A 23,856-nucleotide genomic window follows, 5' to 3' on the forward strand; every position below is an offset into this window, starting at 1 on the left:
GCACCGAGAGAAGAGCAGACGTCGATGCGGCATTGATGTCAAGATGTCTTTGAGAAAGACTTTATTAAAATGAGGAAGAAAGCGGTGAGTTGTGTGCGATTGCTACGAGTACTTTCTGCAAAAGTGGGCGGGGACTGCCGTCGTTGTACAAATAAAGATACTTTGTGAAATGATAGGGGAGTGACAGCTTTACATTCGTAGCAAGACGCTGGGCCCTCGGGATAGAGTGAAAGTAAGAAAAAGCTTACGGCACTTCGTAATCCCAAGCAGTCTCCCAACCAAGTACTAACCAAGCCCGGCCCCGCTTAGCTTTCGAGATCAGACGAGATCGGGCGCAGTCGGAACGGTATGGCCATAAGCGAGGGAAGTGGCCAGAATCAGCCCTTTTGTTTTCAGTTGAGGGTTTATTGAGTCGCACCGAGAGAAGAGCAGACGTCGATGCGGCATTGATGTCAAGATGTCTTTCAGAAAGTCGTTATTAAAATGAGGAAGAAAGCGGTGAGTTGTATACGATTGCTATGAGTACTTTCTGCAAAAGTGGGCGGGGACTGCCGTCGTTGTACAAATAAAGGTAATTTGTGAAATGAAAGGGGAGTGACATCTTTACATTCGTGGCAAGACGCAGGGCCCTCTGGATAAGGTGAAATTAAGAAAAAGCTTACGGCACTTGGTAATCCCAGGCAGTCTCCCAACCAAGTACTAACCAAGCCCAGCCCCGCTTAGCTTCCGAGATCAGACGAGATCGGGCGCAGTCGGAACGGTATGGCCGTAAGCGAGGGAAGTGGCCAGAAACAGCCCTTTTGTTTTCAGTTGAGGGTTTATTGAGAGTCGCACCGAGAGAAGAGCAGACGTCGATGCGGCATTGATGTCAAGATGTCTTTGAGAAAGTCGTTCTTAAAATGAGGAAGAAAGCGGTGAGTTGTATACGATTGCTATGAGTACTTTCTGAAAAAGTGGGCGTGGACTGCCGTCGTTGTACAAATAAAGGTAATTTGTGAAATGAAAGGGGAGTGACATCTTTCAATTCGTGGCAAGACGCAGGGCCCTCTGGATAAAGTGAAAGTAAGAAAAAGCTTACGGCACTTGGTAATCCCAGGCAGTCTCCCAACCAAGTACTAACCAAGCCCGGCCCCGCTTAGCTTCCGAGATCAGACGAGATCGGGCGCAGTCGGAACGGTATGGCCGTAAGCGAGGGAAGCGGCCAGAATCAACCCTTTTGTTTTCAGTTGAGGGTTTATTGAGAGTCGCACCAAGAGAAGAGCAGACGTCGATGCGGCATTGATGTCAAGATGTCTTTGAGAAAGTCGTTATTAAAATGAGGAAGAAAGCGGTGAGTTGTATACGATTGCTATGAGTACTTTCTGCAAAACTGGGCTGGGACTGCCGTCTTTGTACAAATAAAGGTAATTTGTGAAATGAAAGGGGAGTGACATCATTCAATTCGTGGCAAGACGCAGGGCCCTCTGGATAAAGTGAAAGTAAGAAAAAGCTTACGGCACTTGGTAATCCCAGGCAGTCTCCTAACCAAGTACTAACAAAGCCCGGCCCCGCTTAGCTTCCGAGACCAGACGAGATCGCGCGCAGTCGGAACGGTATGGCCGTAAGCGAGGGAAGCTGCCAGAATCAGCCCTTTTGTTTTCAGTTGAGGGTTTATTGAGAGTCGCACCGAGAGAAGAGCAGACGTCGATTCGCCATTGATGTCAAGATGTCTTTGAGAAAGTCGTTATTAAAATGAGGAAGAAAGCGGTGAGTTGTATACGATTGCTACGAGTACTTTCTGCAAAAGTGGGCTGGGACTGCCGTCTTTGTACAAATAAAGGTAATTTGTGAAATGAAAGGGGAGTGACATCTTTACATTCGTGGCAAGACGCAGGGCCCTCTGGATAAAGTGAAAGTAAGAAATAGCTTATGGCACTTGGTAATCCCAGGCAGTCTCCCAAACAAGTACTAACCAAGCCCGGCCCCACTTAGCTTCCGAGATCAGACGAGATCGGGCGCAGTCGGAACGGTATGGCCGTAAGCGAGGGAAGCTGCCAGAATCAGCCCTCTTGTTTTCAGTTGAGGGTTTATTGAGAGTCGCACCGAGAGAAGAGCAGACGTCGATGCGGCATTGATGTCAAGATGTCTTTGAGAAAGTCGTTATTAAAGTGAGGAAGAAAGCGGTGAGTTGTATACGATTGCTACGAGTACTTTCTGCAAAAGTGGGCTGGGACTGCCGTCGTTGTACAAATAAAGGCAATTCGTGAAAGGAAAGGGGAGTGATATCTTTACATTCGTGGCAAGACGCAGGGCCCTCTGGATAAAGTGAAAGTAAGAAAAAGCTTACGGCACTTGGTAATCCCAGGCAGTCTCCCAACCAAGTACTAACCAAGCCCGGCCCCGCTTAGCTTCCGAGATCGGGCGCAGTCGAAACGGTATGGCCGTAAGTGAGGGAAGCGGCCAGAATCAGCCCTTTTGTTTTCAGTTGAGGGTTTATTGAGAGTCGCACCGAGAGAAGAGCAGACGTCGATGCGGCATTGATGTCAAGATGTCTTTGAGAAAGTCGTTCTTAAAATGAGGAAGAAAGCGATGAGTTGTATTCGATTGCTACGAGTACTTTCTGCAAAAGTGGGCTACCGTCCTTGTACAAATAAAGGTAATTTGTGAAATGAAAGGGGAGTGACAATTTTACATTCGTGGCAAGACGCAGGGCCCTCTGGATAAGGTGAAACTAAGAAAAAGCTTACGGCACTTGGTAATCCCAGGCAGTCTCCCAACCAAGTAGTAAGCAAGTCCGGCCCCGCTTAGCTTCCGAGATCAGACGAGATCGGGCGCAGTCGGAACGGTATGGCCGTAAGCAAGGGGAGCGGCCAGAATCAGCCCTTTTCATTTCAGTTGAGGGTTTATTGAGAGTCGCACCGAGAGAAGAGCAGACGTCGATGCGACATTGATGTCAAGATGTCTTTCAGAAAGTCGTTATTAAAATGAGGAAGAAAGCGGTGAGTTGTATACGATTGCTACGAGTACTTTCTGCAAAAGTGGGCTGGGACTGCCGTCGTTGTACAAATAAAGGCAATTCGTGAAATGAAAGGGGAGTGATATCTTTACATTCGTGGCAAGACGCAGGGCCCTCTGGATAAAGTGAAATTAAGAAAAAGCTTACGGCACTTGGTAATCCCAGGCAGTCTCCCAACCAAGTACTAACCAAGCCCGGCCCCGCTTAGCTTCCGAGATCAGACGAGATCGGGCGCAGTCGGAACGGTATGGCCGTAAGCGAGGGAAACGGCCAGAATCAGCCCTTTTGTTTTCAGTTGAGGGTTTATTGAGAGTCGCACCGAGAGAAGAGCAGACTTCGATGCGGCATTGATGTCAAGATGTCTTTGAGAAAGTCGTTATTAAAATGAGGAAGAAAGCGGTGAGTTGTATACGATTGCTATGAGTACTTTCTGCAAAAGTGGTCGGGGACTGCCGTCGTTGTACAAATAAAGGTAATTTGTGAAATGAAAGGGGAGTGACATCTTTACATTCGTGGCAAGACGCAGGGCCCTCTGGATAAGGTGAAAGTAAGAAAAAGCTTACGGCACTTGGTAATCCCAGGCAGTCTCCCAACCAAGTACTAACCAAGCCCAGCCCCGCTTAGCTTCCGAGATCAGACGAGATCGGGCGCAGTCGGAACGGTATGGCCGTAAGCGAGGGAAGGGGCCAGAATCAGCCCTTTTGTTTTCAGTTGAGGGTTTATTGAGAGTCGCACCGAGAGAAGAGCAGACGTCGATGCGGCATTGATGTCAAGATGTCTTTGAGAAAGTCGTTCTTAAAATGAGGAAGAAAGCGGTGAGTTGTATACGATTGCTATGAGTACTTTCTGAAAAAGTGGGCGTGGACTGCCATCGTTGTACAAATAAAGGTAATTTGTGAACTGAAAGGGGAGTGACATCTTTCAATTCGTGGCAAGACGCAGGGCCCTCTGGATAAAGTGAAAGTAAGAAAAAGCTTACGGCACATGGTAATCCCAGGCAGTCTCCCAAACAAGTACTAACCAAGCCCGGCCCCGCTTAGCTTCCGAGATCAGACGAGATCGGGCGCAGTCGGAACGGTATGGCCGTAAGCGAGGGAAGCGGCCAGAATCAACCCTTTTGTTTTCAGTTGAGGGTTTATTGAGAGTCGCACCAAGAGAAGAGCAGACGTCGATGCGGCATTGATGTCAAGATGTCTTTGAGAAAGTTGTTATTAAAATGAGGAAGAAAGCGGTGAGTTGTATACGATTGCTACGAGTACTTTCTGCAAAAGTGGGCGGGGACTGCCGTCGTTGTACAAATAAAGATACTTTGTGAAATGATAGGGGAGTGACAGCTTTACATTCGTAGCAAGACGCTGGGCCCTCGGGATAAAGTGAAAGTAAGAAAAAGTTTACGGCACTTGGTAATCCCAGGCAGTCTCCCAACCAAGTACTAACCAAGCCCGGCCCCGCTTAGCTTCCGAGATCAGACGAGATCGGGCGCAGTCGGAACGGTATGGCCGTAAGCGAGGGAAGCGGCCAGAATCAGCCCTTTTGTTTTCATTTGAGGGTTTATTGAGAGTCGCACCGAGAGAAGAGCAGACGTCGATGCGGCATTGATGTCAAGATGTCTTTGAGAAAGTCGTTCTTAAAATGAGGAAGAAAGCGGTGAGTTGTATACGATGGCTACGAGTACTTTCTGCAAAAGTGGGCTGGGACTGCCGTCGTTGTACAAATAAAGGTAATTTGTGAAATGAAAGGGGAGTGACATCGTTCAATTCGTGGCAAGACGCAGGGCCCTCTGGAAAAAGTGAAAGTAAGAAAAAGTTTACGTCACTTGGTAATCCCAGGCAGTCTCCCAACCAAGTACTAACCAAGCCCGGCCCCACTTAGCTTCCGAGATCAGACGAGATCAGGCGCAGTCGGAACGGTATGGCCGTAAGCGAGGGAAGCGGCCAGAATCAGGCCTTTTTTTTTCAGTTGAGGGTTTATTGAGAGTCGCACCGAGAGAAGAGCAGACGTCAATGCGGCATTGATGTCAAGATGTCTTTGAGAAAGTCGTTCTTAAAATGAGGAAGAAAGCGGTGAATTGTATACGATTGCTACGAGTACTTTCTGCAAAAGTGGGCTGGGACTGCCGTCATTGTACAAATAAAGGTAATTTGAGAAATGAAAAGGGAGTGACATCTTTCAATTCATGGCAAGACGCAGGGCCCTCTGGATAAGGTGAAACTAAGAAAAAGCTTACGGCACTTGGTATTCCCAGGCAGTCTCCCAACCAGGTACTAACCAAGCCCGGCCCCGCATAGCTTCCGAGATCAGACGAGATCGGGCGCAGTCGGAACGGTATGGCCGTAAGCGAGGGAAGCGGCCAGAATCAGCCCTTTTGTTTTCAGTTGAGGGTTTATTGAGAGTCGCACCGAGAGAAGAGCAGACGTCGATGCAGCATTAATGTCAAGATGTCTTTGAGAAAGTCGTTATTAAAATGAGGAAGAAAGCGGTGAGTTGTATACGATTGCTATGAGTACTTTCTGCAAAAGTGGGCGGGGACTGCCGTCGTTGTACAAATAAAGATACTTTGTGAAATGATAGGGGAGTGACATCTTTACATTCGTGGCAAGACGCAGGGCCCTCTGGATAAAGTGAAAGTAAGAAAAAGCTTACGGCACTTGGTAATCCCAGGCAGTCTCCCAACCAAGTACTAACCAAGCCCGGCCCCACTTAGCTTCCGAGATCAGACGAGATCGGGCGCAGTCGGAAAGGTATGGCCGTAAGCGAGGGAAGCGGCCAGAATCAGCCCTTTTGTTTTCAGTTGAGGGTTTATTGAGAGTCGCACCGAGAGAAGAGCAGACTTCGATGCGGCATTGATGTCAAGATGTCTTTGAGAAAGTCATTATTAAAATGAGGAAGAAAGCGGTGAGTTGTATACGATTGCTACGAGTACTTTCTGCAAAAGTGGGCGGGGACTGCCGTCGTTGTACAAATAAAGGTAATTTGTGAAATGAAAGGGGAGTGACATCTTTCAATTCGTTGCAAGATGCAGGGCCCTCTTGATAAAGTGAAAGTAAGAAAAAGCTTACGGCACTTGGCAATCCCAGGCAGTCTCCCAACCAAGTACTAACAAAGCCCGGCCCCGCTTCGCTTCCGAGATCAGATGAGATCGGGCGCAGTCGGAACGGTATGGCCGTAAGCGAGGGAAGCGGTCAGAATCAGCCCTTTTGTTTTCAGTTGAGGGTTTATTGAGCGTCGCACTGAGAGAAGAGCAGACGTCAATTCGCCATTGATGTCAAGATGTCTTTGAGAAAGTCGTTCTTAAAATGAGGAAGAAAGCGGTGAGTTGTATTCGATTGCTACGAGTACTTTCTGCAAAAGTGGGCTACCGTCCTTGTACAAATAAAGGTAATTTGTGAAATGAAAGGGGAGTGACATCTTTACATTCGTGGCAAGACGCAGGGCCCTCTGGATAAGGAGAAAGAAAGAAAAAGTTTACGGCACTTGGTAATCCCAGGCAGTCTCCCAACCAAGTAGTAACCAAGCCCGGCCCCGCTTAGCTTCCGAGATCAGACGAGATCGGGCGCAGTCGGAACGGTATGGCCGTAAGCAAGGGTAGTGGCCAGAATCAGCCCTTTTCTCTTCAGTTGAGGGTTTATTGAGAGTCGCACCGAGAGAAGAGCAGACGTCGATGCGACATTGATGTCAAGATGTCTTTCAGAAAGTCGTTATTAAAATGAGGAAGAAAGCGGTGAGTTGTATACGATTGCTATGAGTACTTTCTGCAAAAGTGGGCGGGGACTGCCGTCGTTGTACAAATAAAGGTAATTTGTGAAATGAAAGGGGAGTGACATCTTTACATTCGTGGCAAGACGCAGGGCCCTCTGGATAAGGTGAAATTAAGAAAAAGCTTACGGCACTTGGTAATCCCAGGCAGTCTCCCAACCAAGTACTAACCAAGCCCAGCCCCGCTTAGCTTCCGAGATCAGACGAGATCGGGCGCAGTCGGAACGGTATGGCCGTAAGCGAGGGAAGCGGCCAGAATCAGCCCTTTTGTTTTCAGTTGAGGGTTTATTGAGAGTCGCACCGAGAGAAGAGCAGACGTCGATGCAGCATTAATGTCAAGATGTCTTTGAGAAAGTCGTTCTTAAAATGAGGAAGAAAGCGATGAGTTGTATTCGATTGCTACGAGTACTTTCTGCAAAAGTGGGCTACCGTCCTTGTACAAATAAAGGTAATTTGTGAAATGAAAGGGGAGTGACATCTTTACATTCGTGGCAAGACGCAGGGCCCTCTGGATAAGGTGAAAGAAAGAAAAAGCTTACGGCACTTGGTAATCCCAGGCAGTCTCCCAACCAAGTAGTAAGCAAGCCCGGCCCCGCTTAGCTTCCGAGATCAGACGAGATCGGGCGCAGTCGGAACGGTATGGCCGTAAGCAAGGGGAGCGGCCAGAATCAGCCCTTTTCATTTCAGTTGAGGGTTTATTGAGAGTCGCACCGAGAGAAGAGCAGACGTCGATGCGACATTGATGTCAAGATGTCTTTCAGAAAGTCGTTATTAAAATGAGGAAGAAAGCGGTGAGTTGTATACGATTGCTACGAGTACTTTCTGCAAAAGTGGGCGGGGACTGCCGTCGTTGTACAAATAAAGGTAATTTGTGAAATGAAAGGGGAGTGACATCATTCAATTCGTGGCAAGACGCAGGGCCCTCTGGATAAAGTGAAAGTAAGAAAAAGCTTATGGCACTTGGTAATCCCAGGCAGTCTCCCAAACAAGTATTAACCAAACCCGGCCCCACTTAGCTTCCGAGATCAGACGAGATCGGGCGCAGTCGGAACGGTATGGCCGTAAGCGAGGGAAGCGGCCAGAATCAGCCCTCTTGTTTTCAGTTGAGGGTTTATTGAGAGTCGCACCGAGAGAAGAGCAGACGTCGATGCGGCATTGATGTCAAGATGTCTTTGAGAAAGTCGTTATTAAAGTGAGGAAGAAAGCGGTGAGTTGTATACGATTGCTACGAGTACTTTCTGCAAAAGTGGGCTGGGACTGCCGTCGTTGTACAAATAAAGGCAATTCGTGAAATGAAAGGGGAGTGATATCTTTACATTCGTGGCAAGACGCAGGGCCCTCTGGATAAAGTGAAAGTAAGAAAAAGCTTACGGCACTTGGTAATCCCAGGCAGTCTCCCAACCAAGTACTAACCAAGCCCGGCCCCGCTTAGCTTCCGAGATCGGGCGCAGTCGAAACGGTATGGCCGTAAGTGAGGGAAGCGGCCAGAATCAGCCCTTTTGTTTTCAGTTGAGGGTTTATTGAGAGTCGCACCGAGAGAAGAGCAGACGTCGATGCGGCATTGATGTCAAGATGTCTTTGAGAAAGTCGTTCTTAAAATGAGGAAGAAAGCGATGAGTTGTATTCGATTGCTACGAGTACTTTCTGCAAAAGTGGGCTACCGTCGTTGTACAAATAAAGGTAATTTGTGAAATGAAAAGGGAGTGACATCTTTCAATTCGTGGCAAGACGCAGGGCCCTCTGGATAAGGTGAAACTAAGAAAAAGCTTACGGCACTTGGTATTCCCAGGCAGTCTCCCAATCAAGTACTAACCAAGCCCGGCCCCGCTTAGCTTCCGAGATCAGACGAGATCGGGCGCAGTCGGAACAGTATGGCCGTAACCGAGGGAAGCGGCCAGAATCAGCCCTTTTGTTTTCAGTTGAGGGTTTATTGAGAGTCGCACCGAGAGAAGAGCAGACGTCGATGCGGCATTGATGTCAAGATGTCTTTGAGAAAGACTTTATTAAAATGAGGAAGAAAGCGGTGAGTTGTATGCGATTGCTACGAGTACTTTCTGCAAAAGTGGGCGGGGACTGCCGTCGTTGTACAAATAAAGATACTTTGTGAAATGATAGGGGAGTGACAGCTTTACATTCGTAGCAAGACGCTGGGCCCTCTGGATAAAGTGAAATTAAGAAAAAGCTTACGGCACTTGGTAATCCCAGGCAGTCTCCCAACCAAGTACTAACCAACCCCGGCCCCGCTTAGTTTCCGAGATCAGACGAGATTGGGCGCAGTCGGAATGGTATGGCTGTAAGCGAGGGAAGCGGCCAGAATCAGCCCTTTTGTTTTCAGTTGAGGGTTTATTGAGAGACGCACCAAGAGAAGAGCAGACGTCGGTGCGGCATTGATGTCAGGATGTCTTTGAGAAAGTCGTTATTAAAATGAGGAAGAAAGCGGTGAGTTGTATACGATTGCTACGAGTACTTTCTGCAAAAGTGGGCGGGGACTGCCGTCGTTGTACAAATAAAGGTAATTTGTGAAATGAAAGGGGAGTGACATCATTCAATTCGTGGCAAGACGCAGGGCCCTCTGGATAAAGTGAAAGTAAGAAATAGCTTACGGCACTTGGTAATCCCAGGCAGTCTCCCAAACAAGTACTAACCAAGTCCGGCCCCACTTAGCTTCCGAGATCAGATGAGATCGGGCGCAGTCGGATCGGTATGGCCGGAAGCGAGGGAAGCTGCCAGAATCAGCCCTTTTGTTTTCAGTTGAGGGTTTATTGAGAGTCGCACCGAGAGAAGAGCAGACGTCGATGCGGCATTGATGTCAAGATGTCTTTGAGAAAGTCGTTCTTAAAATGAGGAAGAAAGCGATGAGTTGTATTCGATTGCTACGAGTACTTTCTGCAAAAGTGGGCTACCGTCCTTGTACAAATAAAGGTAATTTGTGAAATGAAAGGGGAGTGACATCTTTACATTCGTGGCAAGACGCAGGGCCCTCTGGATAAGGTGAAAGAAAGAAAAAGCTTACGGCACTTGGTAATCCCAGGCAGTCTCCCAACCAAGTAGTAAGCAAGCCCGGCCCCGCTTAGCTTCCGAGATCAGACGAGATCGGGCACAGTCGGAACGGTATGGCCGTAAGCAAGGGGAGTGGCCAGAATCAGCCCTTTTCATTTCAGTTGAGGGTTTATTGAGAGTCGCACCGAGAGAAGAGCAGACGTCGATGCGACATTGATGTCAAGATGTCTTTCAGAAAGTCGTTATTAAAATGAGGAAGAAAGCGGTGAGTTGTATACGATTGCTACGAGTACTTTCTGCAAAAGTGGGCGGGGACTGCCGTCGTTGTACAAATAAAGGTCATTTGTGAAATGAAAGGGGAGTGACATCATTCAATTCGTGGCAAGACGCAGGGCCCTCTGGATAAAGTGAAAGTAAGAAAAAGCTTACGGCACTTGGTAATCCCAGGCAGTCTCCCAACCAAGTACTAACAAAGCCCGGCCCCGCTTAGCTTCCGAGACCAGACGAGATCGGGCGCAGTCGGAACGGTATGGCCGTAAGCGAGGGAAGCTGCCAGAATCAGCCCTTTTGTTTTCAGTTGAGGGTTTATTGAGAGTCGCACCGAGAGAAGAGCAGACGTCGATTCGCCATTGATGTCAAGACGTCTTTGAGAAAGTTGTTATTAAAATGAGGAAGAAAGCGGTGAGTTGTATACGATTGCTACGAGTACTTTCTGCAAAAGTGGGCTGGGACTGCCGTCTTTGTACAAATAAAGGTAATTTGTGAAATGAAAGGGGAGTGACATCTTTACATTCGTGGCAAGACGCAGGGCCCTCTGGATAAAGTGAAATTAAGAAAAAGCTTACGGCACTTGGTAATCCCAGGCAGTCTCCCAACCAAGTACTAACCAAGCCCGGCCCCGCTTAGCTTCCGAGATCAGACGAGATCGGGCGCAGTCGGAACGGTATGGCCGTAAGCGAGGGAAACGGCCAGAATCAGCCCTTTTGTTTTCAGTTGAGGGTTTATTGAGAGTCGCACCGAGAGAAGAGCAGACTTCGATGCGGCATTGATGTCAAGATGTCTTTGAGAAAGTCGTTATTAAAATGAGGAAGAAAGCGGTGAGTTGTATACGATTGCTACGAGTACTTTCTGCAAAAGTGGGCGGGGACTGCTGTCGTTCTACAAATAAAGGTAATTTGTGAAATGAAAGGGTAGTGACATCTTTACATTCGTGGCAAGACGCAGGGCCCTCTGGATAAGGTGAAACTAAGAAAAAGCTTACGGCACTTGGTATTCCCAGGCAGTCTCCCAACCAAGTACTAACCAAGCCCGGCCCCGCTTAGCTTCCGAGATCAGACGAGATCGGGCGCAGTCGGAACGGTATGGCCGTAAGCGAGGGAAGCGGCCAGAATCAGCACTTTTGTTTTCAGTTGAGGGTTTATTGAGAGTCGCACCGAGAGAAGAGCAGACGTCGATGCGGCATTGATGTCAAGATGTCTTTGAGAAAGTCGTTATTAAAATGAGGAAGAAAGCGGTGAGTTGTATACGATTGCTACGAGTACTTTCTGCAAAAGTGGGCGGGGACTGCCGTCTTTGTACAAATAAAGGTAATTTGTGAAATGAAAGGGTAGTGACATCTTTACATTCGTGGCAAGACGCAGGGCCCTCTGGATAAGGTGAAACTAAGAAAAAGCTTACGGCACTTGGCATTCCCAGGCAGTCTCCCAACCAAGTACTAACCAAGCCCGGCCCCGCTTAGCTTCCGAGATCAGACGAGATCGGGCGCAGTCGGAACGGTATGGCCGTAAGCGAGGGAAGCGTCCAGAATCAGCACTTTTGTTTTCAGTTGAGGGTTTATTGAGAGTCGCACCGAGAGAAGAGCAGACGTCGATGCGGCATTGATGTCAAGATGTCTTTGAGAAAGTCGTTATTAAAATGAGGAAGAAATCGGTGAGTTGTATATGATTGCTACGAGTACTTTCTGCAAAAGTGGGCGGGGACTGCCGTCTTTGTACAAATAAAGGTAATTTGTGAAATGAAAGGGTAGTGACATCTTTACATTCGTGGCAAGACGCAGGGCCCTCTGGATAAGGTGAAACTAAGAAAAAGCTTACGGCACTTGGTATTCCCAGGCAGTCTCCCAACCAAGTACTAACCAAGCCCGGCCCCGCTTAGCTTCCGAGATCAGACGAGATCGGGCGCAGTCGGAACGGTATGGCCGTAAGCGAGGGAAGCGGCCAGAATCAGCACTTTTGTTTTCAGTTGAGGGTTTATTGAGAGTCGCACCGAGAGAAGAGCAGACGTCGATGCGGCATTGATGTCAAGATGTCTTTGAGAAAGTCGTTATTAAAATGAGGAAGAAAGTGGTGAGTTGTATACGATTGCTACGAGTACTTTCTGCAAAAGTGGGCGGGGACTGCTGTCGTTCTACAAATAAAGGTAATTTGTGAAATGAAAGGGTAGTGACATCTTTACATTCGTGGCAAGACGCAGGGCCCTCTGGATAAGGTGAAACTAAGAAAAAGCTTACGGCACTTGGTATTCCCAGGCAGTCTCCCAACCAAGTACTAACCAAGCCCGGCCCCGCTTAGCTTCCGAGATCAGACGAGATCGGGCGCAGTCGGAACGGTATGGCCGTAAGCGAGGGAAGCGGCCAGAATCAGCACTTTTGTTTTCAGTTGAGGGTTTATTGAGAGTCGCACCGAGAGAAGAGCAGACGTCGATGCGGCATTGATGTCAAGATGTCTTTGAGAAAGTCGTTATTAAAATGAGGAAGAAAGCGGTGAGTTGTATACGATTGCTACGAGTACTTTCTGCAAAAGTGGGCGGGGACTGCCGTCTTTGTACAAATAAAGGTAATTTGTGAAATGAATGGGTAGTGACATCTTTACATTCGTGGCAAGACGCAGGGCCCTCTGGATAAGGTGAAACTAAGAAAAAGCTTACGGCACTTGGTATTCCCAGGCAGTCTCCCAACCAAGTACTAACCAAGCCCGGCCCCACTTAGCTTCCGAGATCAGACGAGATCGGGCGCAGTCGGAACGGTATGGCCGTAAGCGAGGGAAGCGGCCAGAATCAGCACTTTTGTTTTCAGTTGAGGGTTTATTGAGAGTCGCACCGAGAGAAGAGCAGACGTCGATGCGGCATTGATGTCAAGATGTCTTTGAGAAAGTCGTTATTAAAATGAGGAAGAAATCGGTGAGTTGTATATGATTGCTACGAGTACTTTCTGCAAAAGTGGGCGGGGACTGCCGTCTTTGTACAAATAAAGGTAATTTGTGAAATGAAAGGGTAGTGACATCTTTACATTCGTGGCAAGACGCAGGGCCCTCTGGATAAGGTGAAACTAAGAAAAAGCTTACGGCACTTGGTATTCCCAGGCAGTCTCCCAACCAAGTACTAACCAAGCCCGGCCCCGCTTAGCTTCCGAGATCAGACGAGATCGGGCGCAGTCGGAACGGTATGGCCGTAAGCGAGGGAAGCGGCCAGAATCAGCACTTTTGTTTTCAGTTGAGGGTTTATTGAGAGTCGCACCGAGAGAAGAGCAGACGTCGATGCGGCATTGATGTCAAGATGTCTTTGAGAAAGTCGTTATTAAAATGAGGAAGAAATCGGTGAGTTGTATACGATTGCTACGAGTACTTTCTGCAAAAGTGGGCGGGGACTGCTGTCGTTCTACAAATAAAGGTAATTTGTGAAATGAAAGGGTAGTGACATCTTTACATTCGTGGCAAGACGCAGGGCCCTCTGGATAAGGTGAAACTAAGAAAAAGCTTACGGCACTTGGTATTCCCAGGCAGTCTCCCAACCAAGTACTAACCAAGCCCGGCCCCGCTTAGCTTCCGAGATCAGACGAGATCGGGCGCAGTCGGAACGGTATGGCCGTAAGCGAGGGAAGCGGCCAGAATCAGCACTTTTGTTTTCAGTTGAGGGTTTATTGAGAGTCGCACCGAGAGAAGAGCAGACGTCGATGCGGCATTGATGTCAAGATGTCTTTGAGAAAGTCGTTATTAAAATGAGGAAGAAAGCGGTGAGTTGTATACGATTGCTACGAGTACTTTCTGCAAAAGTGGGCGGGGACTGCCGTCTTTGTACAAATAAAGGTAATTTGTGAAATGAAAGGGTAGTGACATCTTTACATTCGTGGCAAGACGCAGGGCCCTCTGGATAAGGTGAAACTAAGAAAAAGCTTACGGCACTTGGCATTCCCAGGCAGTCTCCCAACCAAGTACTAACCAAGCCCGGCCCCGCTTAGCTTCCGAGATCAGACGAGATCGGGCGCAGTCGGAACGGTATGGCCGTAAGCGAGGGAAGCGTCCAGAATCAGCACTTTTGTTTTCAGTTGAGGGTTTATTGAGAGTCGCACCGAGAGAAGAGCAGACGTCGATGCGGCATTGATGTCAAGATGTCTTTGAGAAAGTCGTTATTAAAATGAGGAAGAAAGTGGTGAGTTGTATACGATTGCTACGAGTACTTTCTGCAAAAGTGGGCGGGGACTGCTGTCGTTCTACAAATAAAGGTAATTTGTGAAATGAAAGGGTAGTGACATCTTTACATTCGTGGCAAGACGCAGGGCCCTCTGGATAAGGTGAAACTAAGAAAAAGCTTACGGCACTTGGTATTCCCAGGCAGTCTCCCAACCAAGTACTAACCAAGCCCGGCCCCGCTTAGCTTCCGAGATCAGACGAGATCGGGCGCAGTCGGAACGGTATGGCCGTAAGCGAGGGAAGCGGCCAGAATCAGCACTTTTGTTTTCAGTTGAGGGTTTATTGAGAGTCGCACCGAGAGAAGAGCAGACGTCGATGCGGCATTGATGTCAAGATGTCTTTGAGAAAGTCGTTATTAAAATGAGGAAGAAAGCGGTGAGTTGTATACGATTGCTACGAGTACTTTCTGCAAAAGTGGGCGGGGACTGCCGTCTTTGTACAAATAAAGGTAATTTGTGAAATGAATGGGTAGTGACATCTTTACATTCGTGGCAAGACGCAGGGCCCTCTGGATAAGGTGAAACTAAGAAAACGCTTACGGCACTTGGTATTCCCAGGCAGTCTCCCAACCAAGTACTAACCAAGCCCGGCCCCACTTAGCTTCCGAGATCAGACGAGATCAGGCGCAGTCGGAACGGTATGGCCGTAAGCGAGGGAAGCGGCCAGAATCAGCACTTTTGTTTTCAGTTGAGGGTTTATTGAGAGTCGCACCGAGAGAAGAGCAGACGTCGATGCGGCATTGATGTCAAGATGTCTTTGAGAAAGTCGTTATTAAAATGAGGAAGAAATCGGTGAGTTGTATATGATTGCTACGAGTACTTTCTGCAAAAGTGGGCGGGGACTGCCGTCTTTGTACAAATAAAGGTAATTTGTGAAATGAAAGGGTAGTGACATCTTTACATTCGTGGCAAGACGCAGGGCCCTCTGGATAAGGTGAAACTAAGAAAAAGCTTACGGCACTTGGTATTCCCAGGCAGTCTCCCAACCAAGTACTAACCAAGCCCGGCCCCGCTTAGCTTCCGAGATCAGACGAGATCGGGCGCAGTCGGAACGGTATGGCCGTAAGCGAGGGAAACGGCCAGAATCAGCACTTTTGTTTTCAGTTGAGGGTTTATTGAGAGTCGCACCGAGAGAAGAGCAGACGTCGATGCGGCATTGATGTCAAGATGTCTTTGAGAAAGTCGTTATTAAAATGAGGAAGAAATCGGTGAGTTGTATACGATTGCTACGAGTACTTTCTGCAAAAGTGGGCGGGGACTGCTGTCGTTCTACAAATAAAGGTAATTTGTGAAATGAAAGGGTAGTGACATCTTTACATTCGTGGCAAGACGCAGGGCCCTCTGGATAAGGTGAAACTAAGAAAAAGCTTACGGCACTTGGTATTCCCAGGCAGTCTCCCAACCAAGTACTAACCAAGCCCGGCCCCGCTTAGCTTCCGAGATCAGACGAGATCGGGCGCAGTCGGAACGGTATGGCCGTAAGCGAGGGAAGCGGCCAGAATCAGCACTTTTGTTTTCAGTTGAGGGTTTATTGAGAGTCGCACCGAGAGAAGAGCAGACGTCGATGCGGCATTGATGTCAAGATGTCTTTGAGAAAGTCGTTATTAAAATGAGGAAGAAAGCGGTGAGTTGTATACGATTGCTACGAGTACTTTCTGCAAAAGTGGGCGGGGACTGCTGTCGTTCTACAAATAAAGGTAATTTGTGAAATGAAAGGGTAGTGACATCTTTACATTCGTGGCAAGACGCAGGGCCCTCTGGATAAGGTGAAACTAAGAAAAAGCTTACGGCACTTGGTATTCCCAGGCAGTCTCCCAACCAAGTACTAACCAAGCCCGGCCCCGCTTAGCTTCCGAGATCAGACGAGATCGGGCGCAGTCGGAACGGTATGGCCGTAAGCGAGGGAAGCGTCCAGAATCAGCACTTTTGTTTTCAGTTGAGGGTTTATTGAGAGTCGCACCGAGAGAAGAGCAGACGTCGATGCGGCATTGATGTCAAGATGTCTTTGAGAAAGTCGTTATTAAAATGAGGAAGAAAGTGGTGAGTTGTATACGATTGCTACGAGTACTTTCTGCAAAAGTGGGCGGGGACTGCTGTCGTTCTACAAATAAAGGTAATTTGTGAAATGAAAGGGTAGTGACATCTTTACATTCGTGGCAAGACGCAGGGCCCTCTGGATAAGGTGAAACTAAGAAAAAGCTTACGGCACTTGGTATTCCCAGGCAGTCTCCCAACCAAGTACTAACCAAGCCCGGCCCCGCTTAGCTTCCGAGATCAGACGAGATCGGGCGCAGTCGGAACGGTATGGCCGTAAGCGAGGGAAGCGGCCAGAATCAGCACTTTTGTTTTCAGTTGAGGGTTTATTGAGAGTCGCACCGAGAGAAGAGCAGACGTCGATGCGGCATTGATGTCAAGATGTCTTTGAGAAAGTCGTTATTAAAATGAGGAAGAAAGCGGTGAGTTGTATACGATTGCTACGAGTACTTTCTGCAAAAGTGGGCGGGGACTGCCGTCTTTGTACAAATAAAGGTAATTTGTGAAATGAATGGGTAGTGACATCTTTACATTCGTGGCAAGACGCAGGGCCCTCTGGATAAGGTGAAACTAAGAAAACGCTTACGGCACTTGGTATTCCCAGGCAGTCTCCCAACCAAGTACTAACCAAGCCCGGCCCCACTTAGCTTCCGAGATCAGACGAGATCGGGCGCAGTCGGAACGGTATGGCCGTAAGCGAGGGAAGCGGCCAGAATCAGCACTTTTGTTTTCAGTTGAGGGTTTATTGAGAGTCGCACCGAGAGAAGAGCAGACGTCGATGCGGCATTGATGTCAAGATGTCTTTGAGAAAGTCGTTATTAAAATGAGGAAGAAATCGGTGAGTTGTATATGATTGCTACGAGTACTTTCTGCAAAAGTGGGCGGGGACTGCCGTCTTTGTACAAATAAAGGTAATTTGTGAAATGAAAGGGTAGTGACATCTTTACATTCGTGGCAAGACGCAGGGCCCTCTGGATAAGGTGAAACTAAGAAAAAGCTTACGGCACTTGGTATTCCCAGGCAGTCTCCCAACCAAGTACTAACCAAGCCCGGCCCCGCTTAGCTTCCGAGATCAGACGAGATCGGGCGCAGTCGGAACGGTATGGCCGTAAGCGAGGGAAACGGCCAGAATCAGCACTTTTGTTTTCAGTTGAGGGTTTATTGAGAGTCGCACCGAGAGAAGAGCAGACGTCGATGCGGCATTGATGTCAAGATGTCTTTGAGAAAGTCGTTATTAAAATGAGGAAGAAATCGGTGAGTTGTATACGATTGCTACGAGTACTTTCTGCAAAAGTGGGCGGGGACTGCTGTCGTTCTACAAATAAAGGTAATTTGTGAAATGAAAGGGTAGTGACATCTTTACATTCGTGGCAAGACGCAGGGCCCTCTGGATAAGGTGAAACTAAGAAAAAGCTTACGGCACTTGGTATTCCCAGGCAGTCTCCCAACCAAGTACTAACCAAGCCCGGCCCCGCTTAGCTTCCGAGATCAGACGAGATCGGGCGCAGTCGGAACGGTATGGCCGTAAGCGAGGGAAGCGGCCAGAATCAGCACTTTTGTTTTCAGTTGAGGGTTTATTGAGAGTCGCACCGAGAGAAGAGCAGACGTCGATGCGGCATTGATGTCAAGATGTCTTTGAGAAAGTCGTTATTAAAATGAGGAAGAAATCGGTGAGTTGTATGCGATTGCTACGAGGACTTTCTGCAAAAGTGGGCGGGGACTGCCGTCTTTGTACAAATAAAGGTAATTTGTGAAATGAAAGGGTAGTGACATCTTTCAATTCGTGGCAAGACGCAGGGCCCTCTGGATAAGGTGAAACTAAGAAAAAGCTTACGGCACTTGGTATTCCTAAGGCAGTCTCCCAACCAAGTACTAACCAAGCCCGGCCCCGCTTAGCTTCCGAGATCAGACGAGATCGGGCGCAGTCGGAACGGTATGGCCGTAAGCGAGGGAAGCGGCCAGAATCAGCCCTTTTGTTTTCAGTTGAGGGTTTATTGAGAGTCGCACCGAGAGAAGAGCAGACGTCGATGCGGCATTGATGTCAAGATGTCTTTGAGAAAGTCGTTATTAAAATGAGGAAGAAATCGGTGAGTTGTATACGATTGCTACGAGTACTTTCTGCAAAAGTGGGCGGGGACTGCTGTCGTTCTACAAATAAAGGTAATTTGTGAAATGAAATGGTAGTGACATCTTTACATTCGTGGCAAGACGCAGGGCCCTCTGGATAAGGTGAAACTAAGAAAAAGCTTACGGCACTTGGTATTCCCAGGCAGTCTCCCAACCAAGTACTAACCAAGCCCGGCCCCGCTTAGCTTCCGAGATCAGACGAGATCGGGCGCAGTCGGAACGGTATGGCCGTAAGCGAGGGAAGCGGCCAGAATCAGCACTTTTGTTTTCAGTTGAGGGTTTATTGAGAGTCGCACCGAGAGAAGAGCAGACGTCGATGCGGCATTGATGTCAAGATGTCTTTGAGAAAGTCGTTATTAAAATGAGGAAGAAAGCGGTGAGTTGTATACGATTGCTACGAGTACTTTCTGCAAAAGTGGGCGGGGACTGCCGTCTTTGTACAAATAAAGGTAATTTGTGAAATGAAAGGGTAGTGACATCTTTACATTCGTGGCAAGACGCAGGGCCCTCTGGATAAGGTGAAACTAAGAAAAAGCTTACGGCACTTGGTATTCCCAGGCAGTCTCCCAACCAAGTACTAACCAAGCCCGGCCCCGCTTAGCTTCCGAGATCAGACGAGATCGGGCGCAGTCGGAACGGTATGGCCGTAAGCGAGGGAAGCGGCCAGAATCAGCACTTTTGTTTTCAGTTGAGGGTTTATTGAGAGTCGCACCGAGAGAAGAGCAGACGTCGATGCGGCATTGATGTCAAGATGTCTTTGAGAAAGTCGTTATTAAAATGAGGAAGAAATCGGTGAGTTGTATACGATTGCTACGAGTACTTTCTGCAAAAGTGGGCGGGGACTGCCGTCTTTGTACAAATAAAGGTAATTTGTGAAATGAAAGGGTAGTGACATCTTTACATTCGTGGCAAGACGCAGGGCCCTCTGGATAAGGTGAAACTAAGAAAAAGCTTACGGCACTTGGTATTCCCAGGCAGTCTCCCAACCAAGTACTAACCAAGCCCGGCCCCGCTTAGCTTCCGAGATCAGACGAGATCGGGCGCAGTCGGAACGGTATGGCCGCAAGCGAGGGAAGCGGCCAGAATCAGCACTTTTGTTTTCAGTTGAGGGTTTATTGAGAGTCGCACCGAGAGAAGAGCAGACGTCGATGCGGCATTGATGTCAAGATGTCTTTGAGAAAGTCGTTATTAAAATGAGGAAGAAATCGGTGAGTTGTATACGATTGCTACGAGTACTTTCTGCAAAAGTGGGCGGGGACTGCCGTCTTTGTACAAATAAAGGTAATTTGTGAAATGAAAGGGTAGTGACATCTTTACATTCGTGGCAAGACGCAGGGCCCTCTGGATAAGGTGAAACTAAGAAAAAGCTTACGGCACTTGGTATTCCCAGGCAGTCTCCCAACCAAGTACTAACCAAGCCCGGCCCCGCTTAGCTTCCGAGATCAGACGAGATCGGGCGCAGTCGGAACGGTATGGCCGTAAGCGAGGGAAGCGGCCAGAATCAGCCCTTTTGTTTTCAGTTGAGGGTTTATTGAGAGTCGCACCGAGAGAAGAGCAGACGTCGATGCGGCATTGATGTCAAGATGTCTTTGAGAAAGTCGTTATTAAAATGAGGAAGAAATCGGTGAGTTGTATACGATTGCTACGAGTACTTTCTGCAAAAGTGGGCGGGGACTGCTGTCGTTCTACAAATAAAGGTAATTTGTGAAATGAAAGGGTAGTGACATCTTTACATTCGTGGCAAGACGCAGGGCCCTCTGGATAAGGTGAAACTAAGAAAAAGCTTACGGCACTTGGTATTCCCAGGCAGTCTCCCAACCAAGTACTAACCAAGCCCGGCCCCGCTTAGCTTCCGAGATCAGACGAGATCGGGCGCAGTCGGAACGGTATGGCCGTAAGCGAGGGAAGCGGCCAGAATCAGCACTTTTGTTTTCAGTTGAGGGTTTATTGAGAGTCGCACCGAGAGAAGAGCAGACGTCGATGCGGCATTGATGTCAAGATGTCTTTGAGAAAGTCGTTATTAAAATGAGGAAGAAAGCGGTGAGTTGTATACGATTGCTACGAGTACTTTCTGCAAAAGTGGGCGGGGACTGCCGTCTTTGTACAAATAAAGGTAATTTGTGAAATGAAAGGGTAGTGACATCTTTACATTCGTGGCAAGACGCAGGGCCCTCTGGATAAGGTGAAACTAAGAAAAAGCTTACGGCACTTGGTATTCCCAGGCAGTCTCCCAACCAAGTACTAACCAAGCCCGGCCCCGCTTAGCTTCCGAGATCAGACGAGATCGGGCGCAGTCGGAACGGTATGGCCGTAAGCGAGGGAAGCGGCCAGAATCAGCACTTTTGTTTTCAGTTGAGGGTTTATTGAGAGTCGCACCGAGAGAAGAGCAGACGTCGATGCGGCATTGATGTCAAGATGTCTTTGAGAAAGTCGTTATTAAAATGAGGAAGAAATCGGTGAGTTGTATACGATTGCTACGAGTACTTTCTGCAAAAGTGGGCGGGGACTGCCGTCTTTGTACAAATAAAGGTAATTTGTGAAATGAAAGGGTAGTGACATCTTTACATTCGTGGCGAGACGCAGGGCCCTCTGGATAAGGTGAAACTAAGAAAAAGCTTACGGCACTTGGTATTCCCAGGCAGTCTCCCAACCAAGTACTAACCAAGCCCGGCCCCGCTTAGCTTCCGAGATCAGACGAGATCGGGCGCAGTCGGAACGGTATGGCCGTAAGCGAGGGAAGCGGCCAGAATCAGCACTTTTGTTTTCAGTTGAGGGTTTATTGAGAGTCGCACCGAGAGAAGAGCAGACGTCGATGCGGCATTGATGTCAAGATGTCTTTGAGAAAGTCGTTATTAAAATGAGGAAGAAATCGGTGAGTTGTATACGATTGCTACGAGTACTTTCTGCAAAAGTGGGCGGGGACTGCCGTCTTTGTACAAATAAAGGTAATTTGTGAAATGAAAGGGTAGTGACATCTTTACATTCGTGGCAAGACGCAGGGCCCTCTGGATAAGGTGAAACTAAGAAAAAGCTTACGGCACTTGGTATTCCCAGGCAGTCTCCCAACCAAGTACTAACCAAGCCCGGCCCCGCTTAGCTTCCGAGATAAGATGAGATCGGGCGCAGTCGGAACGGTATGGCCGTAAGCGAGGGAAGCGGCCAGAATCAGCACTTTTGTTTTCAGTTGAGGGTTTATTGAGAGTCGCACCGAGAGAAGAGCAGACGTCGATGCGGCATTGATGTCAAGATGTCTTTGAGAAAGTCGTTATTAAAATGAGGAAGAAATCGGTGAGTTGTATACGATTGCTACGAGTACTTTCTGCAAAAGTGGGCGGGGACTGCTGTCGTTCTACAAATAAAGGTAATTTGTGAAATGAAAGGGTAGTGACATCTTTACATTCGTGGCAAGACGCAGGGCCCTCTGGATAAGGTGAAACTAAGAAAAAGCTTACGGCACTTGGTATTCCCAGGCAGTCTCCCAACCAAGTACTAACCAAGCCCGGCCCCGCTTAGCTTCCGAGATCAGACGAGATCGGGCGCAGTCGGAACGGTATGGCCGTAAGCGAGGGAAGCGGCCAGAATCAGCACTTTTGTTTTCAGTTGAGGGTTTATTGAGAGTCGCACCGAGAGAAGAGCAGACGTCGATGCGGCATTGATGTCAAGATGTCTTTGAGAAAGTCGTTATTAAAATGAGGAAGAAATCGGTGAGTTGTATACGATTGCTACGAGTACTTTCTGCAAAAGTGGGCGGGGACTGCCGTCTTTGTACAAATAAAGGTAATTTGTGAAATGAAAGGGTAGTGACATCTTTACATTCGTGGCAAGACGCAGGGCCCTCTGGATAAGGAGAAACTAAGAAAAAGCTTACGGCACTTGGTATTCCCAGGCAGTCTCCCAACCAAGTACTAACCAAGCCCGGCCCCGCTTAGCTTCCGAGATCAGACGAGATCGGGCGCAGTCGGAACGGTATGGCCGTAAGCGAGGGAAGCGGCCAGAATCAGCACTTTTGTTTTCAGTTGAGGGTTTAATGAGAGTCGCACCGAGAGAAGAGCAGACGTCGATGCGGCATTGATGTCAAGATGTCTTTGAGAAAGTCGTTATTAAAATGAGGAAGAAAGCGGTGAGTTGTATACGATTGCTACGAGTACTTTCTGCAAAAGTGGGCGGGGACTGCCGTCGTTCTACAAATAAAGGTAATTTGTGAAATGAAAGGGTAGTGACATCTTTACATTCGTGGCAAGACGCAGGGCCCTCTGGATAAGGTGAAACTAAGAAAAAGCTTACGGCACTTGGTATTCCCAGGCAGTCTCCCAACCAAGTACTAACCAAGCCCGGCCCCGCTTAGCTTCCGAGATCAGACGAGATCGGGCGCAGTCGGAACGGTATGGCCGTAAGCGAGGGAAGCGGCCAGAATCAGCACTTTTGTTTTCAGTTGAGGGTTTATTGAGAGTCGCACCGAGAGAAGAGCAGACGTCGATGCGGCATTGATGTCAAGATGTCTTTGAGAAAGTCGTTATTAAAATGAGGAAGAAAGCGGTGAGTTGTATACGATTGCTACGAGTACTTTCTGCAAAAGTGGGCGGGGACTGCCGTCTTTGTACAAATAAAGGTAATTTGTGAGATGAAAGGGTAGTGATATCTTTACATTCGTGGCAAGACGCAGGGCCCTCTGGATAAGGTGAAACTAAGAAAAAGCTTACGGCACTTGGTATTCCCAGGCAGTCTCCCAACCAAGTACTAACCAAGCCCGGCCCCGCTTAGCTTCCGAGATCAGACGAGATCGGGCGCAGTCGGAACGGTATGGCCGTAAGCGAGGGAAGCGGCCAGAATCAGCACATTTGTTTTCAGTTGAGGGTTTATTGAGAGTCGCACCGAGAGAAGAGCAGACGTCGATGCGGCATTGATGTCAAGATGTCTTTGAGAAAGTCGTTATTAAAATGAGGAAGAAAGCGGTGAGTTGTATACGATTGCTACGAGTACTTTCTGCAAAAGTGGGCGGGGACTGCCGTCTTTGTACAAATAAAGGTAATTTGTGAGATGAAAGGGTAGTGATATCTTTACATTCGTGGCAAGACGCAGGGCCCTCTGGATAAGGTGAAACTAAGAAAAAGCTTACGGCACTTGGTATTCCCAGGCAGTCTCCCAACCAAGTACTAACCAAGCCCGGCCCCGCTTAGCTTCCGAGATCAGACGAGATCGGGCGCAGTCGGAACGGTATGGCCGTAAGCGAGGGAAGCGGCCAGAATCAGCACTTTTGTTTTCAGTTGAGGGTTTATTGAGAGTCGCACCGAGAGAAGAGCAGACGTCGATGCGGCATTGATGTTAAGATGTCTTTGAGAAAGTCGTTATTAAAATGAGGAAGAAATCGGTGAGTTGTATACGATTGCTACGAGTACTTTCTGCAAAAGTGGGCGGGGACTGCTGTCGTTCTACAAATAAAGGTAATTTGTGAAATGAAAGGGTAGTGACATCTTTACAT

At 48.2% G+C, this 23,856-nt stretch overlaps 41 non-coding genes and 16 pseudogenes across 41 annotated transcripts; all 57 read right to left on the reverse strand.

The window, feature by feature from the left end:
- Positions 1-241: 241 nt before the first annotated feature.
- Positions 242-360, reverse strand: LOC140590259 (5S ribosomal RNA; annotated as a pseudogene).
- A 295-nt stretch (positions 361-655) lies between these two features.
- Positions 656-774, reverse strand: LOC140589665 (5S ribosomal RNA). The gene has a single exon (XR_011990844.1). It is a non-coding gene; the product is annotated as a 5S ribosomal RNA (ribosomal RNA).
- A 297-nt stretch (positions 775-1,071) lies between these two features.
- Positions 1,072-1,190, reverse strand: LOC140589817 (5S ribosomal RNA). The gene has a single exon (XR_011990995.1). It is a non-coding gene; the product is annotated as a 5S ribosomal RNA (ribosomal RNA).
- A 297-nt stretch (positions 1,191-1,487) lies between these two features.
- On the reverse strand, positions 1,488-1,606 carry LOC140590271 (5S ribosomal RNA; annotated as a pseudogene).
- A 297-nt stretch (positions 1,607-1,903) lies between these two features.
- On the reverse strand, positions 1,904-2,022 carry LOC140590243 (5S ribosomal RNA; annotated as a pseudogene).
- A 297-nt stretch (positions 2,023-2,319) lies between these two features.
- Positions 2,320-2,428, reverse strand: LOC140590403 (5S ribosomal RNA; annotated as a pseudogene).
- Positions 2,429-2,719: 291 nt separating this feature from the next.
- LOC140590268 (5S ribosomal RNA) lies at positions 2,720-2,838 on the reverse strand (annotated as a pseudogene).
- Positions 2,839-3,135: 297 nt separating this feature from the next.
- On the reverse strand, positions 3,136-3,254 carry LOC140589818 (5S ribosomal RNA). Its single transcript, XR_011990997.1, has one exon. It is a non-coding gene; the product is annotated as a 5S ribosomal RNA (ribosomal RNA).
- A 297-nt stretch (positions 3,255-3,551) lies between these two features.
- On the reverse strand, positions 3,552-3,670 carry LOC140589667 (5S ribosomal RNA). Its single transcript, XR_011990846.1, has one exon. It is a non-coding gene; the product is annotated as a 5S ribosomal RNA (ribosomal RNA).
- Positions 3,671-3,967: 297 nt separating this feature from the next.
- LOC140590131 (5S ribosomal RNA) lies at positions 3,968-4,086 on the reverse strand (annotated as a pseudogene).
- Positions 4,087-4,383: 297 nt separating this feature from the next.
- On the reverse strand, positions 4,384-4,502 carry LOC140590023 (5S ribosomal RNA). The gene has a single exon (XR_011991202.1). It is a non-coding gene; the product is annotated as a 5S ribosomal RNA (ribosomal RNA).
- Positions 4,503-4,799: 297 nt separating this feature from the next.
- Positions 4,800-4,918, reverse strand: LOC140590314 (5S ribosomal RNA; annotated as a pseudogene).
- Positions 4,919-5,215: 297 nt separating this feature from the next.
- LOC140589843 (5S ribosomal RNA) lies at positions 5,216-5,334 on the reverse strand. Its single transcript, XR_011991022.1, has one exon. It is a non-coding gene; the product is annotated as a 5S ribosomal RNA (ribosomal RNA).
- A 297-nt stretch (positions 5,335-5,631) lies between these two features.
- LOC140590036 (5S ribosomal RNA) lies at positions 5,632-5,750 on the reverse strand. Its single transcript, XR_011991215.1, has one exon. It is a non-coding gene; the product is annotated as a 5S ribosomal RNA (ribosomal RNA).
- A 297-nt stretch (positions 5,751-6,047) lies between these two features.
- Positions 6,048-6,166, reverse strand: LOC140590208 (5S ribosomal RNA; annotated as a pseudogene).
- A 291-nt stretch (positions 6,167-6,457) lies between these two features.
- On the reverse strand, positions 6,458-6,576 carry LOC140590181 (5S ribosomal RNA; annotated as a pseudogene).
- Positions 6,577-6,873: 297 nt separating this feature from the next.
- On the reverse strand, positions 6,874-6,992 carry LOC140589668 (5S ribosomal RNA). Its single transcript, XR_011990847.1, has one exon. It is a non-coding gene; the product is annotated as a 5S ribosomal RNA (ribosomal RNA).
- Positions 6,993-7,283: 291 nt separating this feature from the next.
- Positions 7,284-7,402, reverse strand: LOC140590221 (5S ribosomal RNA; annotated as a pseudogene).
- A 297-nt stretch (positions 7,403-7,699) lies between these two features.
- Positions 7,700-7,818, reverse strand: LOC140590364 (5S ribosomal RNA; annotated as a pseudogene).
- Positions 7,819-8,115: 297 nt separating this feature from the next.
- LOC140590404 (5S ribosomal RNA) lies at positions 8,116-8,224 on the reverse strand (annotated as a pseudogene).
- A 291-nt stretch (positions 8,225-8,515) lies between these two features.
- LOC140589947 (5S ribosomal RNA) lies at positions 8,516-8,634 on the reverse strand. The gene has a single exon (XR_011991126.1). It is a non-coding gene; the product is annotated as a 5S ribosomal RNA (ribosomal RNA).
- A 297-nt stretch (positions 8,635-8,931) lies between these two features.
- LOC140590407 (5S ribosomal RNA) lies at positions 8,932-9,050 on the reverse strand (annotated as a pseudogene).
- A 297-nt stretch (positions 9,051-9,347) lies between these two features.
- Positions 9,348-9,466, reverse strand: LOC140590326 (5S ribosomal RNA; annotated as a pseudogene).
- A 291-nt stretch (positions 9,467-9,757) lies between these two features.
- Positions 9,758-9,876, reverse strand: LOC140590258 (5S ribosomal RNA; annotated as a pseudogene).
- A 297-nt stretch (positions 9,877-10,173) lies between these two features.
- LOC140590230 (5S ribosomal RNA) lies at positions 10,174-10,292 on the reverse strand (annotated as a pseudogene).
- A 297-nt stretch (positions 10,293-10,589) lies between these two features.
- Positions 10,590-10,708, reverse strand: LOC140589819 (5S ribosomal RNA). Its single transcript, XR_011990998.1, has one exon. It is a non-coding gene; the product is annotated as a 5S ribosomal RNA (ribosomal RNA).
- Positions 10,709-11,005: 297 nt separating this feature from the next.
- LOC140590503 (5S ribosomal RNA) lies at positions 11,006-11,124 on the reverse strand. The gene has a single exon (XR_011991335.1). It is a non-coding gene; the product is annotated as a 5S ribosomal RNA (ribosomal RNA).
- A 297-nt stretch (positions 11,125-11,421) lies between these two features.
- On the reverse strand, positions 11,422-11,540 carry LOC140589346 (5S ribosomal RNA). Its single transcript, XR_011990525.1, has one exon. It is a non-coding gene; the product is annotated as a 5S ribosomal RNA (ribosomal RNA).
- Positions 11,541-11,837: 297 nt separating this feature from the next.
- Positions 11,838-11,956, reverse strand: LOC140590504 (5S ribosomal RNA). Its single transcript, XR_011991336.1, has one exon. It is a non-coding gene; the product is annotated as a 5S ribosomal RNA (ribosomal RNA).
- Positions 11,957-12,253: 297 nt separating this feature from the next.
- LOC140590505 (5S ribosomal RNA) lies at positions 12,254-12,372 on the reverse strand. Its single transcript, XR_011991337.1, has one exon. It is a non-coding gene; the product is annotated as a 5S ribosomal RNA (ribosomal RNA).
- A 297-nt stretch (positions 12,373-12,669) lies between these two features.
- On the reverse strand, positions 12,670-12,788 carry LOC140589487 (5S ribosomal RNA). Its single transcript, XR_011990666.1, has one exon. It is a non-coding gene; the product is annotated as a 5S ribosomal RNA (ribosomal RNA).
- A 297-nt stretch (positions 12,789-13,085) lies between these two features.
- LOC140590506 (5S ribosomal RNA) lies at positions 13,086-13,204 on the reverse strand. Its single transcript, XR_011991338.1, has one exon. It is a non-coding gene; the product is annotated as a 5S ribosomal RNA (ribosomal RNA).
- Positions 13,205-13,501: 297 nt separating this feature from the next.
- LOC140590507 (5S ribosomal RNA) lies at positions 13,502-13,620 on the reverse strand. The gene has a single exon (XR_011991339.1). It is a non-coding gene; the product is annotated as a 5S ribosomal RNA (ribosomal RNA).
- A 297-nt stretch (positions 13,621-13,917) lies between these two features.
- On the reverse strand, positions 13,918-14,036 carry LOC140589347 (5S ribosomal RNA). The gene has a single exon (XR_011990526.1). It is a non-coding gene; the product is annotated as a 5S ribosomal RNA (ribosomal RNA).
- Positions 14,037-14,333: 297 nt separating this feature from the next.
- On the reverse strand, positions 14,334-14,452 carry LOC140590508 (5S ribosomal RNA). The gene has a single exon (XR_011991340.1). It is a non-coding gene; the product is annotated as a 5S ribosomal RNA (ribosomal RNA).
- Positions 14,453-14,749: 297 nt separating this feature from the next.
- Positions 14,750-14,868, reverse strand: LOC140589893 (5S ribosomal RNA). The gene has a single exon (XR_011991072.1). It is a non-coding gene; the product is annotated as a 5S ribosomal RNA (ribosomal RNA).
- A 297-nt stretch (positions 14,869-15,165) lies between these two features.
- Positions 15,166-15,284, reverse strand: LOC140590510 (5S ribosomal RNA). Its single transcript, XR_011991342.1, has one exon. It is a non-coding gene; the product is annotated as a 5S ribosomal RNA (ribosomal RNA).
- A 297-nt stretch (positions 15,285-15,581) lies between these two features.
- Positions 15,582-15,700, reverse strand: LOC140590511 (5S ribosomal RNA). Its single transcript, XR_011991343.1, has one exon. It is a non-coding gene; the product is annotated as a 5S ribosomal RNA (ribosomal RNA).
- Positions 15,701-15,997: 297 nt separating this feature from the next.
- LOC140590512 (5S ribosomal RNA) lies at positions 15,998-16,116 on the reverse strand. Its single transcript, XR_011991344.1, has one exon. It is a non-coding gene; the product is annotated as a 5S ribosomal RNA (ribosomal RNA).
- A 297-nt stretch (positions 16,117-16,413) lies between these two features.
- LOC140590513 (5S ribosomal RNA) lies at positions 16,414-16,532 on the reverse strand. Its single transcript, XR_011991345.1, has one exon. It is a non-coding gene; the product is annotated as a 5S ribosomal RNA (ribosomal RNA).
- Positions 16,533-16,829: 297 nt separating this feature from the next.
- On the reverse strand, positions 16,830-16,948 carry LOC140589641 (5S ribosomal RNA). Its single transcript, XR_011990820.1, has one exon. It is a non-coding gene; the product is annotated as a 5S ribosomal RNA (ribosomal RNA).
- Positions 16,949-17,245: 297 nt separating this feature from the next.
- LOC140590514 (5S ribosomal RNA) lies at positions 17,246-17,364 on the reverse strand. Its single transcript, XR_011991346.1, has one exon. It is a non-coding gene; the product is annotated as a 5S ribosomal RNA (ribosomal RNA).
- A 297-nt stretch (positions 17,365-17,661) lies between these two features.
- LOC140590515 (5S ribosomal RNA) lies at positions 17,662-17,780 on the reverse strand. The gene has a single exon (XR_011991347.1). It is a non-coding gene; the product is annotated as a 5S ribosomal RNA (ribosomal RNA).
- Positions 17,781-18,077: 297 nt separating this feature from the next.
- LOC140589959 (5S ribosomal RNA) lies at positions 18,078-18,197 on the reverse strand. The gene has a single exon (XR_011991138.1). It is a non-coding gene; the product is annotated as a 5S ribosomal RNA (ribosomal RNA).
- A 297-nt stretch (positions 18,198-18,494) lies between these two features.
- On the reverse strand, positions 18,495-18,613 carry LOC140590516 (5S ribosomal RNA). Its single transcript, XR_011991348.1, has one exon. It is a non-coding gene; the product is annotated as a 5S ribosomal RNA (ribosomal RNA).
- A 297-nt stretch (positions 18,614-18,910) lies between these two features.
- On the reverse strand, positions 18,911-19,029 carry LOC140590517 (5S ribosomal RNA). Its single transcript, XR_011991349.1, has one exon. It is a non-coding gene; the product is annotated as a 5S ribosomal RNA (ribosomal RNA).
- A 297-nt stretch (positions 19,030-19,326) lies between these two features.
- Positions 19,327-19,445, reverse strand: LOC140589369 (5S ribosomal RNA). Its single transcript, XR_011990548.1, has one exon. It is a non-coding gene; the product is annotated as a 5S ribosomal RNA (ribosomal RNA).
- A 297-nt stretch (positions 19,446-19,742) lies between these two features.
- LOC140590518 (5S ribosomal RNA) lies at positions 19,743-19,861 on the reverse strand. Its single transcript, XR_011991350.1, has one exon. It is a non-coding gene; the product is annotated as a 5S ribosomal RNA (ribosomal RNA).
- A 297-nt stretch (positions 19,862-20,158) lies between these two features.
- Positions 20,159-20,277, reverse strand: LOC140590519 (5S ribosomal RNA). The gene has a single exon (XR_011991351.1). It is a non-coding gene; the product is annotated as a 5S ribosomal RNA (ribosomal RNA).
- Positions 20,278-20,574: 297 nt separating this feature from the next.
- LOC140590521 (5S ribosomal RNA) lies at positions 20,575-20,693 on the reverse strand. The gene has a single exon (XR_011991353.1). It is a non-coding gene; the product is annotated as a 5S ribosomal RNA (ribosomal RNA).
- A 297-nt stretch (positions 20,694-20,990) lies between these two features.
- LOC140590522 (5S ribosomal RNA) lies at positions 20,991-21,109 on the reverse strand. The gene has a single exon (XR_011991354.1). It is a non-coding gene; the product is annotated as a 5S ribosomal RNA (ribosomal RNA).
- A 297-nt stretch (positions 21,110-21,406) lies between these two features.
- On the reverse strand, positions 21,407-21,525 carry LOC140589855 (5S ribosomal RNA). The gene has a single exon (XR_011991034.1). It is a non-coding gene; the product is annotated as a 5S ribosomal RNA (ribosomal RNA).
- Positions 21,526-21,822: 297 nt separating this feature from the next.
- Positions 21,823-21,941, reverse strand: LOC140590523 (5S ribosomal RNA). Its single transcript, XR_011991355.1, has one exon. It is a non-coding gene; the product is annotated as a 5S ribosomal RNA (ribosomal RNA).
- A 297-nt stretch (positions 21,942-22,238) lies between these two features.
- Positions 22,239-22,357, reverse strand: LOC140590524 (5S ribosomal RNA). Its single transcript, XR_011991356.1, has one exon. It is a non-coding gene; the product is annotated as a 5S ribosomal RNA (ribosomal RNA).
- A 297-nt stretch (positions 22,358-22,654) lies between these two features.
- Positions 22,655-22,773, reverse strand: LOC140590525 (5S ribosomal RNA). Its single transcript, XR_011991357.1, has one exon. It is a non-coding gene; the product is annotated as a 5S ribosomal RNA (ribosomal RNA).
- A 297-nt stretch (positions 22,774-23,070) lies between these two features.
- On the reverse strand, positions 23,071-23,189 carry LOC140590527 (5S ribosomal RNA). Its single transcript, XR_011991359.1, has one exon. It is a non-coding gene; the product is annotated as a 5S ribosomal RNA (ribosomal RNA).
- A 297-nt stretch (positions 23,190-23,486) lies between these two features.
- On the reverse strand, positions 23,487-23,605 carry LOC140590528 (5S ribosomal RNA). The gene has a single exon (XR_011991360.1). It is a non-coding gene; the product is annotated as a 5S ribosomal RNA (ribosomal RNA).
- Between the last annotated feature and the right edge of the window lie 251 nt (positions 23,606-23,856).

Source organism: Paramormyrops kingsleyae, chromosome 4 (genome assembly GCF_048594095.1).
Source record: "Paramormyrops kingsleyae isolate MSU_618 chromosome 4, PKINGS_0.4, whole genome shotgun sequence".
NCBI lineage: Eukaryota > Metazoa > Chordata > Actinopteri > Osteoglossiformes > Mormyridae > Paramormyrops > Paramormyrops kingsleyae.